This window comes from Chrysemys picta, chromosome 22 (assembly GCF_011386835.1).
Source record: "Chrysemys picta bellii isolate R12L10 chromosome 22, ASM1138683v2, whole genome shotgun sequence".
In the NCBI taxonomy this organism is placed as follows: Eukaryota; Metazoa; Chordata; order Testudines; family Emydidae; genus Chrysemys; species Chrysemys picta.
Window position 1 is genome coordinate 19,286,229 of NC_088812.1, and position 17,085 is coordinate 19,303,313.

A 17,085-nucleotide genomic window follows, 5' to 3' on the forward strand; every position below is an offset into this window, starting at 1 on the left:
AGGAACAGAGCGAGTCTGGGTGACGGCCCTGACTAAGTCGAGCATGTTAGAACCATTAACCACAGAGCCTTTGTACACAAAAGACCCTTTATCGTTCCATGAAGAGAGATTTTTATCCTGGCCCAGCTTATTTAGCAATACTATTGCAGTTTTCTTATAACGCTTATTTACGTTATCCAACACCTCCTGAGCAAGAGTCGGAGTTCTTTGGTGTTTCTGGGGGTTTGGCAGTCACACTTTGTTCCTGTTCCGGTAGAAACAGACTTATTTTTCCTTTATCCGCATCGCTCTGCTTCACGTACATTAGGTACCTTTGAAGCACGGCACAGTAAAGTTTAGCCTTTTCGTATTCGGCCAAGTCAGTTCTTTGAAGAACAGACTTCCTTTCAGCATCCAGTGAGCGAGTTGCGGTTGTTCTGATATTTTCCTCTGCCAGAGGGGGAGCCCTTAATTGCTCCAACTGGTGGCTGGGCACCAGGAACATTTTTTCTGCATACTCCATTATCGATTAGTTAAAAGCCCCGTTATCAAAGGTATAGCAAAACTTAACAGAGGTCCGATAAACCCCCCAGACTGCTTCACCAGATGCTTTTTTCTTTTAAGTGAAATCCTTTTATTACACAAAGTTTTTATAAGTGTGCATTTCTTTTTCAGCACACGCACTTGATTCTGTGTTAAAGGTACGTTTCCTTTTAAGGTATTGAGTGCTATTTCTGAGATGACCGCTACTAGATCGTCAGAGGCGGAATACAGTATAGCTCTCCTTTGCTGTGGGGACGATTTGCTAAGTAATTTTAAAAGGCCCAGGTTTCTCTTCACGTAGCTAGACATGTTTTCGGTCAGCAGCCCTGGCTGTTAAAAAGGGGCCTGCCGATAAGTCATCTCTTTTTATACCCAGCTGTTGTTCTTTTCACAGTATAAACCGCCGGCCAGTCTGGAAGGAAAAGACCAGTTCTTAGTCTATAAGCTTCTGGTGTGGAAGCATTTAAATCCACCACCAGGTAGCCATAAGGTCTTTAGGTAGCATCCTCAAAAGCTTCTAGAAAGAATTGAGCTTTGCCGGGGTACATTTGCCGAGCGAGCGTAGCAATTTGTAATTTATCCCTGGGGTTTTTGAACAGAACCATGTACTTTGTGTTTAGGTTAATCGTGCGACTCGTTTTTCCCTGACAAAATATGTTTTGAACTATATACATAATGCTCAGGTTTCTGTGATGCACGTACTTGATAAAGGCTTTCTCGATTTCATCGCTTTCACAAGCCGAGTTCATCAGATCGTCTATGATAATCATATTTACTTTATTAGTAGGAAATAAACTGTCATCGTCAAAAGCATCAGGCAGACCCTCCACAAAATTGATAAAGGGATATTTACAAAGCAGTTCTTTATACAGAGGTTGCCAACAACTGTAACACCACATGATATTCTCAGGCATAACAGACTGTGTGTTTGGCATTATCCAACACGTTTTTTATAAAGTAACTTTTCCCGCAGTTGCTAGGCCCAGCGAGAATTGCAGAAAAGGGGTGTTTCCACCTCGTATCCATTTTTCAAAAACCGTAGGGCAGGGTTTTAAAACCTTCTCCTAGGACCCTCTTGTTGTAAACCACTTTGTCTCTTTTTAAGGGTTTTTGTCTCTATTTGCCACTGGTTTTTGTTTCTTACGATAGAGGGCTGCTGCACCTCTATCTTTTTTGAGGTGTTTTCTTGCAGACCCGTGCAATAGTCCAAGACTAGATCTTTCAAACTGTCGAAGTTGATCTTTTCGCAGTTTGCCACGTTTAGGGTAATACCTTTGACTTTCATACAGGCCTTTCCACCCGATAGCTTATACCCATAGGTTTTCGGGCCTGCCAACAAACTCGGTGATGTGTTGATCTGGCGGGATCTCGCTCGTGAGGTCCCCTAAATAATCCCCCAGAGGGGGATTCCAGTCACCCTCCCTTTTCACAAATATCACCGAGTCAATGTCGTGGTACAGGCACCGCTCTTGCAAACCGTCTAGGAGGCTGTATAATTCTAAGCGGGCATAAGCGGTGGTGAAACAGGCTATGAAAACATTGGTATTGCCAGAGACAGAGTACCGTTCTTTTGCATGCTTCCACGACACGCACGCTGTTTCATCATCGATAAACTCACAGGATGAAACCTCATAATTGGGGGAGAACAGGTACTGCAAGAGTTCGTCAGGGTCTCTCACGATGCTGGTGTTGGGTAGGTTGGATCTTTGGCCGAATTTACCCCACAGAGAATTTAAAAACAGTTTAGCGATTTGGCATTTAGCAGGGTTTGATCTGATCTCATGTTGGCGTAAATGCACGCCTTCTTTCTCGTAGAAATCGCTAACGTACTTATTTTGTTTTTCCTCGTCTGTGCACCAACTGGGATACCCTGAAGCATCTTGTTTCTGACGGAGGTGTAATTTTATGTACTCTGAAAAGAGTTTCAGATTTTTCATTAAAATGCCAGATTTCATAGATCTTAGCCACCGCGTACCCCTTCGCTATGGCTGCGTTCAATTCCACCGTGCACCAAGTCCCCAGGATGGCCCGCTCCTCGTCAGTATGGGTGCATGTCTCCCGCTGCTCGGTTTCCGCACAGGTTCGGCATAGCGCGAACATAAGCTTGCCACCCACTGACAGGTAACAATGGGAAAAAGAGGCCTCGTGGGGGGTACACTTTAACTTTTGCAATTCCAAAATAATTTGCAAGGGGCCCAAATTTGTCAGACTATATCGGGGTGTCTGACAGGGTATTCTTTGGTTTTGTTTACGAAAGGGTACAGGCTGGTAAAATCATAATAGTGGATTTCTTCCCTGGGGTTAGGCTTGTAATATAGGCATATAGCGTTTGTCCTCCCCCCAAAAAGAGCATCCCTAGGCATGAGAGGCTGGGGTAACTGGGCTCGGTTTAAAAAGTCTGCAAGCTCCCTGTCTGTTTCTTTCATCACCTCCCACTCGTGCTCCCAAAGAGTCCTCACTACAAAACCAAGTCGTTTCAGATAGTCGGTCTTGAGCTGCGTCTTGTAATAAAGAAACCCAAAAGATGTCCCCGTCATAGGATTTTGTGCTTTTTCACAACAATGTGGATTGCCACGGGCACGCAGGGGCGAAAGAAAATGCAGGCCTGTTATTTACCAGGCTGCACGTGGCAATAGACTATATTGGTAAGGGATGCAAGGAGAGTATGGGTCACGATGCAAACTGCAGACACACACACACACACACACACACACACACACACACACACACACACACACACACACACACACACAACAACACTAAAATTAATCAATGGGAGTGAAATGGTGTCCCAAGAATGAGAATTGCTGGCTGGCCTGCAGGTGGCTCTTTGTTTTGTTAATTTGCCACCCATCTGCTTCTAATGCATCTATTATCATTTGGGTGGTACTTTGAACTGCTTGTGGATTGGGCCCACAAATGACAATATCATCTACATAGGCTAACACGGACACATCCTGTAGGGGTTTTACCTTTTGTAATGCGATATTGAGATGGGACGATGCAAGTGCAGGTGAATTACAGAACCCCTGTGGGCAGACTTTCCATTTATATTGGACGCCCTTAAAAGCAAAATTTAAGATTCCTTGTGTGTCCTGGAGTGGGATTTGGTAAAACATATCTTTTAAATCAAGAGTACATGCCCACTGATTACTTGCATCGCTTAGTTGCCACCGTATTTCTGGAATGGTGACAGAGCTGGAAAATGCGATAGGCTTTACACGGCTGTTAGCTTGTCTATAATCAATGACAAGGCGATATTTAGAGGGATCGCCGGGCTTGGGAATACCCCAACCCGCGGACAGAAAGGTGGATGTAGTAACCCTTTCTATCTTTTTCTCTTCTAGAAGCTGAGGGAGCAAAGCTTCAATAAGGGGAAGCCCTTCGGATTTTGTGGGGATAGGGGAAAATTTCCATGGCTGGGAGTTAACTACTTTGGGGGTATAGGGGGGGGGATGATCGCCTACGGTTATAGGGAGGGCTTGCAGAATTTGATTATGCAGTTTACATTTTTTAATATCTGAGACACCTAGCAGATTTTTTGATCCTAACAAGGCTTTTATTTTTCTTACGTATTTTTCGTGGGCAATTTTAACCCAAACCACGGGTTTTTCTTGTACTGCATTGAGGCCTTGAACAAACATAAAGGAGCCAGTAGGACAGTGGGGAACGTTGGGCTCAATAATGCTAACTTGAGCTCCAGTGTTTAATAAAAAGGAGGTGGGGGTGTCACTGTTAACTAACAAGGTGGCGTATGGGCGTTCATCGGTGGGATCTTTAATTTGGGCCGGGCAGCATCCAGCCCCTATTCGTTTTTTGACCTAACATAGTCCTCCCAATTTTTCCAGCCTAGCTGTTCGGCTATATTTTGCTGCTCTTGACCTGACATTTTACGCAGGGCTTCTTTGGGGATTCCTTTGTTAAGAAGGAAGCCAAATCGTGCCCGTTCAGCTTTAGTTCGCTCAGGATATTTTGGGGGATTAAACTGACTCTTTGGAGGGTCTTTTGGTGGCGAATCAACTGGGAAGACAACAGGCGGGGGCGGCAGTGACAACTTAATTTTACTACTTCAAATAACATTAAGATGGGTCTGCGAACAGACGCATGCAAGTGCAGCATGGCACCGGTGTCGGCTCCAGGGGCAGCTTCTAATGCTAAATCTACTGCCTCTGCTGAGACAGGAATTTGGGTGGGATCAGTAACATGTATAAAGGGTGTGGCCACCAATTGCTGTTGAACAGTTAAATTAAGTGGGTTTTGTAGTGGATCCCACAGGGCTATGGAAGCTCCTGCGATTGCCCATATTAAATCGTGTGGAGTAACTAAGGCTCCCGGGGGGATATACAATCCTTTAAAACTGCCTTGCATTGCTAAAACAGCAGCTGCCGGGGTGGTAAGTGGCCAAATGCGATTATTTAATAAAGCATGACCCGGGAAGCCTCGAGCCCAATTGGCCGTTTTGGCTAAGATGCCAGCCTTCTCACGGTCCACCAATTCTGCTCCGTGTTCTAAGGCTAGCCGCCCGACCCAAACCATTGGTGCCTCATCAGCTTTTCGTTGCGTTTCCTTTAAAAACTCTTTAAGTTCGGCCTTACTTCCTGGCTCTATGAGCTGTGGTCCATGTGTTTGCAGTTCAGTAACCTGCGTGGTGTTGCCTGTTTGTGCATCTATTTTAGTTTTAGTTATCGCCATAGGCAAAGTTTCTGCTACAGTTTCAGATTCAGTAAATTCTGGGGCTGTTGGCAGAGCTGGATACAGAGGAGTTTTAGGAGCTTCATATGGGGGTGGCAAAATTTTCTGAGAGGGACTTGGGGAGGGGGAGGTAGTGATGGGCTCTACCTTTTCTGTCTTCTCCTCATTATCATCTTTAGGAGAGCCTGGGGCTTCCTGTTTAGCTGCAAACATTGTGCCCCCGTGGAGGACAGAGCACAGATCGAGGGCCTTACATATCATGCTAAACAGGACGGTGGAAACATCCTCAGATTTATATTCATCGGGTCGCAATTTTTTGGTTCTCTTAATTAAATCTAATTCTTTTATCATCTGGCATAATAATCTGTGTGCTGGATCAGCAGGTATTACCCGAGGTGGGGGAATCAATTTGGAAACGGTGCCTCCAGATTTTCTAACAACGCGGCTACACTCTCTCCAAAGCTGAGAGGGATCTGCAGCACCGAGGTTCTCCACAGTCTCCATGCACTGAGGCTGTAGGGAACAATTGGCTGGCTGACACCTAAAGCTCGGGTGGCACTGAAGGAGACATCCCGTATCTGCCAGGGTTAATGGTACAGTATAGCCTTTTAGAGTTTTACCCGAGCCAAGGGAACAGATCCATTCTATTTTTGGATCAGTCGAATTTTGGCTAGTAAAAAGGTGAAACTGCAAATGTTGGAACTGTTCAGTTTCATCATCTGCACGGTCTGCAGCGTGCCACGGGCATGGCCCAACTCCCTTGCATCCTGTTCGTGACGCCATGTGGATTGCCATGGGCACGCAGGGGCGAAAGAAAATGCAGGCCTGTTATTTACCAGGCTGCACGTGGCAATAGACTATATTGGTAAGGGATGCAAGGAGAGTATGGGTCACGATGCAAACTGCGCACACACACACACACACACACACACACACCTAAAATTAATCAATTTAGAGTTTTATTGGGGATAATTACAAGGGGTAAGGGAGCAGCGTTTGATTAGCTAATAGAGTTAATGAAACTTAAAAACACACAATGACTAAAATATCTACTAACAATATTTATAAACAAAGATGCAGCATTTAGTAATAACTGATACTTACAAATACAAACCAACACATAACGACCGGCAAACGTAGACACTCTGTTTGAAACACGTAAGCTGAAAGAGAGGCTTCGAGGTGATCAGGCTCGGTTACGGGTGTACACAGGATACACAGGATTCGTTTTTCTTTCTCCTCTCCCTGCCTGCACATGGCAGGCAGCCCATAAAGTACCAACTATGACATCATAGAAGTGTCATAGGGGACGGGGCCCAAAACCTGTTTGTGTTCGTTTCTGATTGGCACAAGCAAAGTTTACACCAAGTAGGGGAGCAGGTGCCTCAAAGTCTGGCTTCGCCCCCAAAAGGTGAGGAAATGCATATTGTTTTTGAATGCGTGCAACACTAAATGACAAAATAAGAGGCCAGGGCAATACCGGTATGGGCAAGTTTTACAGGATGCAGACAGGAACTCATCTCAACAAACAGGTGACACAGCCATGGAAAAAACACCCGTTAAACTCAAAGGCTGTGCGTACCCCATCAACATCAGCATAACCGTCTAAAAAGTAGGGGCCTACCTGTAGTTCCCCACCCTGTAAAGCGTGCCGTATTTGTATATTTTCTTTGTGAGAGATATACACAACAGCCACTGAATAGATGGGGTTAAATATCTCTTTTTCTGCCTGTGATAGTTGTCTGGAGGGAGAAGAGCTACTGTGTTAGGCTCCAAAAACATAAACCTGTACATAGCCATGCAGACAGATGCCAGTGTTATGTACTGGAATGGATCTATACACAGTTTTATCTCAGTGAATTTACCAGGTTCTCTCTCTACTACATCTCCCTTTTCCGTCATTTTCATAATCTCTTTTCTGTATAGGATACAGGCCTGTCAACATTTTTACATCCTGCTGACAGTAATACGTGAGCTCTTTCTGCAAGTCAAATGCCTCAGAGCTGTGGTCCAGATACCAGTCGAGAAACTTTCTCTGGGCATCATGCTTTCTACACCATAGTGCGCCATACCGGGCATAGGCCCCACGTAATTTTGATTTTCTAACGTGTTAAAAAAGTGTGGAAAATACCCTTTGCACCCTTCAAACCCCATCGCCTGTGGTAGCTTGCTAAGCTTCATGGGCAAGAAGTTTAAAGAGTCTATAAAACGAATGCCCAGGGCCTTAACTTCCACGCACATTAGTTTACTACCCTGAGTGATCAGTTCTAGGCCCATCTTTTCCTTGAGTAACTGTCTAACAATAAAGTATGCATCATAACCTTTAGAATTATGTGTTAGGAACGTGTAGTCCCGAAACGCTTTGCCAATAAAGGTCTTCACAAACACAGAAAGACACTCATCGCCCTTAAATTTCCAGGATTTTTCTGGCTTTAGGGACATAGCAAAAATGTAATTGGGAGTGTGTACCCCGGTCTCCTGCATGCATTCGAAATCATAAAAAATATACTTTTCTGAAGATTCGGGCTTTCTAAGGCTGTCCATAAAACAGAGGTGACCATCTACATCACCAACGATCAAACCCTGACACTGCTTACACCGTCTCCCTTTACACCTATGCTGCTTGTTCACGTAAGACTGACACGTCTCACACAAAGTTCAGGCATTCAACTTGGTTTTTTGATGCACAGTCGATGTGTCTGTCTAAACACTCTTTGGACCGACAATACAGTCTACAGCTAGGACACCGCTGCTGCATGCCCACGCTGTCTGAGCACGTTACGCTCAGGCAGAGGCGGCAACGATACCTGCAAGAGTGGTCGTGGCTGTACACCATGTGGCAAAACTCACAATAATTTTTCGCTCTGAACAACTTTTTTTACATCCAGAGCCCCATAGTAATGCTCATCATGCAACAGGATAAAATAAGTCTTGGGGTACACTGTGCTCCCGGTTTAAAAAAGCCCCAGCCGCCTTTCGCCGTCTACAGCACCACCTGTATGTTGACTCCTAAATGCTGTTCAAACTTTGCTACGTCGCTGAGCATAACCTTTTTTGATCTAAGGAAAGCAACAGAGGGTCCTGTGGCACCTTTGAGACGTACTCTGACTGCCCAAAACCTTACACCCCCATCCCCCAGACAGCCCCCCCCAGAACTCCTGACCCATCCAACCCTCCCCCTGCTCCCTGTCTCTTGACTACCCCCTCCCCCAGAACCTCCCTGCCGCTTCTCTGACCCCCAGCCCCCTTACTGTGCTGCAGAGCAGCGCGCTCGGCAGCGGGGGAGGGGAGCAGGGTCGGAGCTCCAGACTGCCGGAGGCCGAGGCGAACGGCCGGCCGGCGATCTGTGAATGCAGGGCGGGGGGAGGGAGGGAAAGGAGGGGACTGGTCTCAAGTTGCAGGGGAGAGGAGGGGGGAAGTGAAGGAGGGGCTTTGGCTGCCGGAGCCCCGTGCAAGTGGCACCATCCGGCCGTCTGCCCTGTAAGCCCCGCACGCTCCGCATGGTGGTGGTGGTGGGAGTCTGGACATTGACAAATTCCCCCCGGATGCTATTTTTAACTGAAAAAAGCCGGACATGTCTGGGGGAATCCGGACGAATGATAACCCTACATTTTTGCTTGTTCTTGAACCTGAAGGCCCAAGCACACATGAGGGGGAACAGAACAAGCATGTGCCTGCAACACTTTATCCCATAGTGAAAGGTAACTTTATTTTTTTTTATTTGCAACAAACTTTTAAATGCATGTGGGGTTTTTGAAAAGTATATGGCTGCAAACTTGGTTTGGTGTGTTTTATAAAGCTGCTGTGGTGCGTGTGTGTGAGGGGCCTGTGCAAGGCATAGTTTTTGTTTTTAAAGTACTTGGCACAGGTTTTTTTTACTGTGCATAATGTGATGGGTTTTTAAAATGGGGTGGATGCTACTAACTAAACTAAAGGCACATGGCTGTGGGGTCAAATCAACCATGTGGCTTTTAAAATGCATGTGGGGTTTTTGAAAAGTATATGGCTGCAAACTGTGGGTTTTAAACTGGTGGTATGTGTATTTTAAACTAACAAGGGTTTCTCTGCAAAATGGATTTTAAAAGCAGTTTTTGGTTTTTATACTGCAAAAATGAGATGTATTTAAAAACCTGTTTGTTGTACAGCCTGAAATGGATTATTTTGTTGTAAAGCTATGACTTTTTAAATAGAAAAACACCCTAATGAAGTGTGTGAGATGTATGTTTACAAGACGGTTTCATGTGTTTTATAATAATGTTGTTTGCTCCACAGTATAGTCAAAACATGAGAGATTCTTAGACCAGAGGGAAGACAAGCTGAAAAGAAAAAGGAAAGAGACCACTGAAAAGGAAAATTCACCAGCATCAGTGACTGATGGATGGATGAAGCCCTGTAAATATATTTTGCTTATTGGTTTGGTTGTTCTATGAGGTTTTGTATTTTAAGTAAATACATAGGTGTGGGTGAGAGAGGGTGGTAAAGTTCAGTTTTTGTAAAATGTTGTTTTTCCCCGTCATAGGCCTGGGCAACTCTTCTGACAATGCTGTAGTCAGAGATACAAGGACATCTCCTCCAGAACTGCCAACGAACGAGGAATCTGCTTTGAGACCTTTAACAACGCAAAACAGCACAAGAGGGCAGCTGAAACATCTGGGCGGTCCAAACCTCATATACGTCAAATGCAAGGACAAAACAAAAGACTCTGGTAAAAAACAACCATGCCACCACAACTCCAGTTCCTCAGTGGCCACCACCACACCAAGCCCTGAGGAAACTGAGCGAAAACACCCACATTCACAAACCCAGAGCACACACTCTAGGGGTTCTGAATGTGCGCAAACCCGGAGCATGCGCTCTAGGGGTTGTGAATAAAAAAAACAAGAACTGACAAACCATTCTCCCAAAACCATAAGCTTGTCCCAGCTCCCCCATATTCTAGTAGTTGGGAAGAGGTTGAGGCTTCCCTCAGAAAAGTGATGGATGTATCCTCGGGTAGTCTAAAAGAACGGGATTCTAGAAAGAAATGGGAAAAATATGATGCTTGGTTCAGAGCCATGCTGAAAAAAAGGGCTGGAAAGGGTGGCTCTGAGCAGGCAGGACTAGTTGTGAAAAGGGGCCTGGGTAAAAGGGGCAACCTCCAGGGTACACATCAGCTCATGTGTAAACAAAAGGGGGGACAGCGCTTGGGGGATAAACAGATGGCTGCCAAAAAGTTCCAGGCCCGGGTTGCTGTAAAAATTTTAAAAAGGGCTAAAGAGGTAATGAGGGAAAAAAACAAAAAGAGATGCCCCCTACTGGAGGCTCTCAAACTGGCTTGTCTGAAAATGGGGAGGCGGAATCAGACTCTGGTTTAGCAAATTCCCCAGAGGGCTCTCTAGACGGGTCCCGTTCTACTCCCAATGACCCTCATGGAGGCGCCTCAGAGTCTGACTCTCAAATAGCATCTGATGTAGGAGATGCCGCTAATGATCCCGTAGAGGAACCCCCAAGTAACCCTGAAAATGCCGAGGTGTATATGGAGAGAGTGAGAAGTTGGCAACATGAAGTATCCAGATTTGGGGGGTCGGTGTATTGTGAGGAATTCCATTTTGTTAATGTTGAGCAAATAAATTCAGCTCAGCAGGTTGTTGAAGCCATACACCGTGGAATACAGTTAGTGCTCGATGACCTTAATTGTAGGGTAGGCCCTGATGGTTATGTTCAGTTACGTTTAGAGAGCCGTAATTTAACTAACTCTTTGTTTTCGGTCAAAAGAACTAGGGATGAGCTGTCTGCTGAGGATTTCTTAAATCAGACCTCAAAACTGCTACAGAGCAATAGAGAGCTGCATCTCGATGGGATGTTGCGCCTTGTTGTGACGGTTGTAAAAAACGGGTGGGGGCGCTCATAGAGTTTTAAATACTATCCTTAATAGTCAAATTATTCATAAAAAGACAGTGTTTAGTAGACCTGACTTACACCGGTACCAATGTGTGTTTTGCGGGTGGGCTCTTGGCAGTCATGTCCGATCGTAAACCTACGGACGCGGAATTGTTAGCAGAGGCGAGAAAGTTACATGAGAAACTGGGGTGGTCAGATCAAAAAAGTATCAGAGGGGTAGCCGTGTTAGTCTGAATCTGTAAAAAGCAACAGAGGGTCCTGTGGCACCTTTGAGACTAACAGAAGTACTGGGAGCATAAGCTTTCGTGGGTCAGAACCTCACTTCTTCAGATGCAAGTAATGGAAATCTCCAGAGGCAGGTATATATCAGTGTGGAGATAACGAGGTTAGTTCAATCAGGGAGGGTGAGGTGCTCTGCTAGCAGTTGAGGTGTGAACACCAAGGGAGGAGAAACTGTTTCTGTAGTTGGCTAGCCATTCACAGTCTTTGTTTAATCCTGATCTGATGGTGTCAAATTTGCAAATGAACTGGAGCTCAGCAGTTTCTCTTTGGAGTCTGGTCCTGAAGTTTTTTTGCTGTAAGATGGCTACCTTTACATCTGCTATTGTGTGGCCAGGGAGGTTGAAGTGTTCTCCTACAGGTTTTTGTATATTGCCATTCCTGATATCTGACTTGTGTCCATTTATCCTCTTGCGTAGTGACTGTCCAGTTTGGCCAATGTACATAGCAGAGGGGCATTGCTGGCATATGATGGCATATATAACATTGGTGGACGTGCAGGTGAATGAGCCGGTGATGTTGTAGCTGATCTGGTTAGGTCCAGTGATGGTGTTGCTGGTGTAGATATGTGGGCAGAGTTGGCATCGAGGTTTGTTGCATGGGTTGGTTCCTGAGTTAGAGTTGTTATGGTGCGATGCGTGGTTGCTGGTGAGAATATGCTTAAGGTTGGCAGGTTGTCTGTGGGCGAGGACTGGCCTGCCTCCCAAGGTCTGTGAAAGTGAGGGATCATTGTCCAGGATGGGTTGTAGATCACTGATGATGCGTTGGAGATCAACTACCTAAGATCCACAAACCTGGAAATCCTGGACGCCCCATCATCTCGGGCATTGGCACTCTCACTGAAGGACTGTCTGGATATGTGGACTCCCTACTCAGACCCTACGCCACCAGCACTCCCAGCTATCTCCGTGACACCACAGATTTCCTGAGAAAACTACAATGCATTGGTGACCTCCCAGAAAACACCATCCTAGCCACCATGGATATAGAGGCTCTCTACACAAACATCCCACATACAGATGGAATACAAGCTGTCAGGAACAGTATTCCTGATGATGACACAGCACAACTTATTGCTGAGCTCTGTGACTTTATCCTCACGCACAATTATTTCAAATTTGGTGACAATATATACCTCCAGACCAGTGGCACCGCTATGGGCACCCGCATGGCCCCACAATATGCCAACATTTTTATGGCTGACCTGGAACAACGCTTCCTCAGCTCTCGTCCACTCATGCCCCTTCTCTACCTACGCTATATTGATGACATCTTCATCATCTAGACCCCTGGGAAGGAGGCCCTGGAAGAATTCCACCATGCTTTCAACAGCTTCCACCCCACCATCAACCTCAGCCTGGACCAATCTACACGGGAGGTCCACTTCCTGGACACCACCGTACAAATAAGAGATGGCCACATTAACACCACCTTATACCGAAAACCCACCGACCGCTACGCCTACCTTCATGCCTCCAGCTTCCACCCCGGTCACACCACACGATCCATCGTCTACAGCCAAGAACTGAGGTACAATCGCATCTGCTCCAACCCCTCAGACAGAGACCAACACCTACAAGATCTTCACCAAGCATTCTCAAAACTACGATACCCACACAAGGAAATAAAGAAACAAATCAACAGAGCCAGACGTGTACCCAGAAGACACCTGGTACAAGACAGGCCCAGAAGAGAAACCAACAGAACTCCACTGGCCATCACCTACAGTCCTCAGCTTAAACCTCTCCAACGCATCATCAGTGATCTACAACCCATCCTGGACAATGATCCCTCACTTTCACAGTTAGGGGCAGGGGTTCCAGGAGGGGGCAGTCAGGGGACAAGGAGCGAGGGGGTGTTTGGGAGTTCTGGGGGGGGGGGCTGTTAGGGGGCAGGAGTGGGGAGAGGGATCGGAGCAGTCAGGGGACAGGGAGCAGAGGGGTTTAGATGGGTCGGGAGTTTTTGCGGGGGGCTGTCAGGGGGTGGGGAGTGGTTGGATGGGGCGTGGGAGTCCCAGGGGTCTGTCTGGGGGTGGGGGTGTGGATAAGGGTTGGGGCAGTCAGGGAACAGGTAGGGGGTAGAGTCCTAGGGGGCCAGTTAGGATGTGGGGAAGGTCTCAGGAGGGGGCAGTCAGGGGACAAGGAGCAGGGAGGCTTAGGTAGGGGGTGGAGTCCTGGGGGGCAGTTAGGGGCAGGGGTCCCAGGAGGGGGCAGTCAGGGGACAAGGAGTGGGGGGGAGGGTTGGGAGTTCTGAGGGGGCAGGAAGTGGGAGGGAGTGGAAGGGGCAGGGGCGGAGCTAGGGCAGGACAGGGGCGGGGCTAGGGCAGGGCTCCTCCCATCCTCTTTTTTGATTGTTGAAATATGGTAACCCTAAAAAATGTTAGTTAGTATTATTACCAAATCCCTATACAGCCTGTGTAATACTTTTTTTTTTAATTCAACAGTATTAAGCACAACTATAGTTAAAATGGTTTTTACCTTGGCCTGGTGGTGAAAGGCAGTTTAAAGTTACTGGTTCCATGCTAAACAGATCACACTGCAATAAACATAGGCACCATTATTTACTAAGACAGCATGGGCAAAGAGTGGCCTTATATAATATATAGTTTCAGAGTTAAAGACAGCAAGTTTTACCTCTTTTTGCAGTCCAGCAGCTATCCAAGAAAGTTTTCTGTTGAAAAGGACAAACTGCAGCATACCTGAGGTTTTTATACCCTCTTAGCCCATTGTTTCAAACATAGTTGCTAACAGGTTAATTTAATCACCCCTCCCATAGCATTCCCTTTTGTGATCTGGGGTAGTGAAGCCATTTTGTCTGGGTGTGTGTAAAACCCCATTCAGTCCAACAGACTAAGGATAGCTCAGTGGTTTAAGCATTGGCCTGTTAAGCCCAGAGTTGTGAGTTCAATCCTTGAGAGGGCCACTTAGGCCTCTGGGGCAAAATCAATATTTGGCCCAGCTAGTAAAGGCAGCTCTATGAGATAAGTATATCTCCATATTAACTCTATTGTATTCAGACACATGTCTGAACTAGCCTTGTTTGTTTTATTGTAAGCACATTTTTAGGATTTCCCCCCCTCCCACAACAGACATTTCAGCTTTTTGCTATACACAGACAAAAAAAAAACCCACAAGAGCTAATTCTCACAAACAATTAATTTTTTTATTTTAAAAAACGTACAGCTCCTTGAAAACAAACCAAGATGCTTCATTAAAACTTTTTAGCTCACTTAAGGGCCAAAGGCCTTCTAACAAAACACAAATAATCACAAACCCCACCTTTTTAAAAAAAATTTACAGCTACCAAGTTTTATATTGCATGTTTGTCCCCTCACCATTCTCTAACTTAATACTTTTAGATTTCTTACAAATAGTTATTTTCTTAAGCAGGGTTCTGTAACTCTTTGTGCGGACTAGACGGTCAATATAACGCTCTGAGCAGGCATCTTCCAGTTTGGTCATTTTCTTTAGAACACGGTCAGGGTCTGCACCGAATTGCACAGCATTTATCAAGGTCACCCCTTGCGCTAAATGTTCTTGGGTTAGGCACAGACATTGCATACCATAACCTATGGCAACAACAGTGTTTAATAAGCTTTCCAAACACAGCTCAGCACACAGGCCCCGGAGCTTGCAGTTTATATTCACTGAAGTCCAAGTCACACAGTCATGGTGCCTTTGGCCTGGCGCATCTATGACACAGCCCTCACAATCTTCAAAAAGCTTTTCCCTAAGGCGGTGTTTAAGGATAGCATAAACAGCAACGCGTAAGTCCGCATGACTTTTTTACGCTCACGACGTGGCACTGGCTGAGTTAGTTCTATGGCAAGCCGCCTCCTAAACTCCTCATAGCCATCATCCTCAGAGTCCTCTTCAACAACTCATATTGGCGTTGAGCAAAAACATGGTGGGGCCAGTTCATCTTCGCTGCTTGATGCAACGCTGTCCGGGTCCTCTAGAAAGGCATCATCGAGCTGTTGAGAAATTTTCAGAAAAGAAAACGTGTAAGCACCCCTCACTGCTTGTTTTTTTTTTTAATTTACGCAACCCCCCCGGTTCCTAACCCATTACCCCCCCCCCTCGACCACCGCTTCTTAATCATTCATTTTACCTGAGCGCCGTCTTTTCCGTTCGCCTTGTCCTGTTTCCTCTCAGCAGCCTTTCCATGATTTCTATGCCAAGCCTCTTAAACTCCTGATAGCCATCATACTCAGAGTTACCAACCCCTCCTCGACCATCGCTTCTTAAGCATTCATTTACCTGAGCACCGTCTTTTCCGTTCGCCTTGTCCGCCGGTGACTCCCCCGAGCCGCAATCGCCTTCCACCTCTGAGAGGGTGGACAAAGAGAGACCACCATGCTCATTGGGCTGTCTCACGAGGGTTTCGGGGTCGGGTTCCGGCGTATCCAGCAACGGCTGGGCCAAAGGGCTCCCCTCGGTCGCTCCCTCCTCCTCCTCGGAACTGTCGCTGATGTAGTGCTTTCTCCGCGGATGGTCAAAGACCCTCGGGCCTAAAACAAAGTCCGAAGTTCTCACGGGGGTGGTGAAGGAGTCCATGTTTCCTCTCAGCAGCCTTTCCGCGCTTTCGAAAACACGTGTCCTTGCTAAGAGATGGCCGCCTCCTCTGTCTGGCGCTGGGACTTATGGGGTAATGGTGCTGCACTCTGATTGGCGGAGGGTCTTGGGAGGAGTTCTTAGTGGGGTCACACGACTCACTTCCGGAGAGGTCACCCCAACCCAGAAGTCACCCTGATTGGTCAACATCGCCTCTCAGGGCGGTCCTGTCGGCACGAAACCCCTCCTGATTGGTAGAGGGTGGTGGGGGGAGTTCTTAGAAGGGTCACACGACCCACTTCCGGACGGGTCACCCCCTGCCCTGGAAGTCACCCTGATTGGTCAAAATCTCCTCTCGGGGCGGTCCTTTTGGCACAAAACCCCTCCTGATTGGTAGAGGGTGGTGGGGGGAGTTCTTAGAGGGGTCACATGACCCACTTCCGGACGGTTCACCCCCGCCCTGGAAGTCACCCTAATTGGTCAAAATCTCCTCTCGGGGCGGTCCTATCGGGACGAAACCCCTCCTGATTGGTAGAGGGTAGTGGGGGGAGTTCTTAGAGGGGTCACATGACACACCTTGCTTCCGGTCAGGTGGCACCTTGACCCGGAAGTAATACCCCCATGGAGTGGGGCTTCCGGTGACAGGTGGGAGGGACCAATATGTCAAGGGGCGGGGCTTAAGGGGTCAGGGGCCGGGGTTAGGGTTTGATTGACGGTAGGGCCCTTATACTACTTTCAAGTTACATGGAAAAGTGCTACAGAGAGGGCAGACGAAGAATTTTTGTGGGACAGTGGTGTAGTCATGCAGGATTTACATACTGCTTGCTATTTTAACTGAGATTTACAGCTCAAGCACTGGGGTAATGGTTTAAGTCAGTGACTCTCAACCTTTCCAGACTACAGGACCCCTTTCAGGAATTTGATTTGTCTTGCATACCCCAAGTTTCACCTCACTTAAAAACTACTTGCTTACAAAATCAGACATAAAAATACAAAAGTGTCACGGCCACACTATTACTGAAAAATTGCTGACTGTCTAATTTTTGCCATTTAATTATAAAATACATCAATTGGAATAGAAATATTGTACTTACATGTCAGTGTACGATATATAGAGTAGTATAAACAAGTCATTATATGAAATTTTAGTTTTTACTGA